This window comes from Sinocyclocheilus anshuiensis, unplaced genomic scaffold (genome assembly GCF_001515605.1).
Source record: "Sinocyclocheilus anshuiensis isolate Anshui unplaced genomic scaffold, SAMN03320099.WGS_v1.1 scaffold822, whole genome shotgun sequence".
Classification (NCBI taxonomy): Eukaryota; Metazoa; Chordata; class Actinopteri; order Cypriniformes; family Cyprinidae; genus Sinocyclocheilus; species Sinocyclocheilus anshuiensis.
The window spans coordinates 1099611-1102318 of NW_015539892.1; the positions used below are offsets into that span (position 1 = coordinate 1099611).

At 35.3% G+C, this 2708-nt stretch overlaps 1 long non-coding RNA gene across 1 annotated transcript; it reads left to right on the top strand.

Moving 5' to 3' along the window:
• Positions 1-325: 325 nt before the first annotated feature.
• LOC107685848 (uncharacterized) lies at positions 326-1391 on the top strand. Its single transcript, XR_001633996.1, has 3 exons — positions 326-411; positions 521-623; positions 1090-1391. It is a non-coding gene; the product is annotated as an uncharacterized LOC107685848 (long non-coding RNA).
• Positions 1392-2708: the final 1317 nt, after the last annotated feature.

Here is a 2708-nt window from a genome sequence, read left to right on the forward strand (position 1 = left end):
ATCATGTCATGTACTCAATGGATGCGCAGTATGTAGCACGCAGCGCACCTGTATTTGACGTACCGTAAACTAGTGTGAAGGCGCACGACTCGCCGTTGCTTTACTGATAGTGCTGTGTGTAACCAAGGTTACTAAAGCCCATATTAAACCTGTAAAAGAAAGAGAGAATTATTATAATGCACATATAATATATTTGATTATATTATTTTAATGTGTTAGAGATCAAACATTGCTGAAGAAACTTCACAAACTAGAAAAGAAATTAAATTAAACAATTAGAAATAGCTCCGCCCTTAGTGGGTTGCGTCATCTCTAGCGCTAAATAGAGGTGAATAGTCTCTCGTCACAGAGTGAAGTGAAATGGCCGCTGGAGCAGTGATGCGTGTCAGTTGCAGTTCTGAAGTTAAGAAAGTAAGTGAGAAATACTAGATTAACAATTGAAATTCATAATTAAAACATTAAAACGCTAGCAGGAAGTAGTTGTTTAAATAGTTCTAATCGCGTCTGTATTAACTCCAAGGGTTAAACGAGAAGATAAGCTGATTCATCTGACGGAAACTGCATAAAACAGATTTTCCTTGATTCATCTGAGGTTATTTCTAATCGTTATCATTTTATTCTTGGTAAGTGAGCTCATAAGCTACCATGTTTAGTTATGGTTTTTGCATTTGTTTGTCTTTTGCGGAGTTAAGTGTTCTTAAATGATACTGTGATGTATAATTTTTGTGAAATATGTTAAGAAATGTGAGTGAAGTGATAAATTGACTTGATTTGCTGCTTAAAAGTGTTTATGTGCGTTTGCTAACTTTATGAGTGTAATGTAGCTCACGTGGAGTTTCGCTAACCATGCGGTCTCGTGTAGTACTAGCTATAAGCTAACCGAGTGCACATACGTCATTCTAAGACATTATTCTTCATTAATATAGTTATATTTCTGTTAAAGAAATGTGTTAAAAAGGAAATAAGTGTTGGGAAATGTGTATTGATTCATTTTAAAACATTTATTGTTGAAATTGATCATCTGAAATGATGATGTTAAATGGGAATTCATTGTAATTAATTGTGATTTTTCGGCCTTGTCTTCGCAAGGTTGGGTTTTCTTTTCCTCCACTCTTTTCTATGTTTTGTTTCTTCTCTGTCCTTCCATATCTCTCTTTGATATTGAATGAGGAGTTTCTTGGAGTTCTGAGTTAGAACTGTTTCTGCCATCAACGAGGAGTGCTCAACATTGGTGGAAACTGGCGGGCCAACCTGGTTTTTCTTGAGCTTGGACAACGTTTCATGTTTCATCGAAGTGGTAGGACCACACGTACTCATTTTTTCCTTCCCTGGATACTATCAAAACTGTGAACAAGAACTGTTTTTTTTCTTTCCCTTTTCAATCTCGGGAGTTTGCATATCGGCGTTCTTTAACTGAACACGTACGAAGTACGAAGGACACTGAACTGAGCTAAACCCCTGCTTATTTACCTGAGTAATTTCCATCAAAGACAGCTAATTGAAAGGAACTCTGATTTGGTTGTCATCTGACATTTTACTTGAAGTTTATCATCCAAATTGCTGTTTTATTTTTGTTTTGTTTTTTTGTTGTTGTTTTTTTTTTTGTTTTTTTTGTTGTTTTTAAATTAAGAAATTAATAATTCATTTAATTTCAAATAAATGCTGTACTTTTTCAACAACAATTTTCAACATTGATAATAATAAGAAATGTTTCTGGAACACCATTTTTTTCTTTCCCTTTTCAATCTCGGGAGTTTGCATATCGGCGTTCTTTAACTGAACACGTACGAAGTACGAAGGACACTGAACTGAGCTAAACTCCTGCTTATTTACCTGAGTCATTTCCATCAAAGACAGCTAATTGAAAGGAACTCTGATTTGGTTGTCATCTGACATTTTACTTGAAGTTTATCATCCAAATTGCTGTTTTATTTTTGGTTTGTTTTTTTCCCCATCTTTTATTGAAATTGTTCTGGAAAAAGAGAACACTAAGGTTATTGAGTCCTATAACTGTACTTCGGGTTTTAAGTGTTAACTGGTTGTACCATTTATGTGAAAAAAGGAACACGGTTGTTTGATAGCTATAAACCAAACCAAGCTAGAAATTAATCTGAGTAAATAAGGAGTACCAGAACTAAGTAAAGAACTAACAGAATAACTACAGAACTAAATAACACTCAAAGAGTCGTTGTCGGAGTAAAAACTGCTTGATTTCTATAATTTAATTTTGTTAATTTTTCTCTTTTTCTGAAGCTGTCATTTAGTTTTTTTTCTTGTCTTTTCCCAACGCAAACAAATTAAAACGAAGAAATACAAAAGAAAAATACTTACCTTTTCAACTATAACCCTGTCTTGTGTTATTATTTCCCTTGTCTTGCTGCAACGCTGGCTCAAGAGCGAACGTAGTCTTCTGATCTGGTCCAAGGCATTAGAGAGTGGTTTGTTTAGATTGTAGGTCACGTGCTACATGTGTTTCTCACACATGCAAAGAGAGAGAGCGAGAGTCTTGCATACCCCGCTGAATTGACGCGCTACATGTAAACCATATTCTTTGTTGTATTTTCCTGTCAAAATAACAGTTCATTTAGAATTATTCAGCTTTTAAGAACAAGCAGAAGATATGCCGGTTTCTCGGCAGTGGGCGGAGCTAATGCACGAACAGCTCTCATTGGTTGGCGCTCATCTATTACCGTCCCTGTTTTGATTTC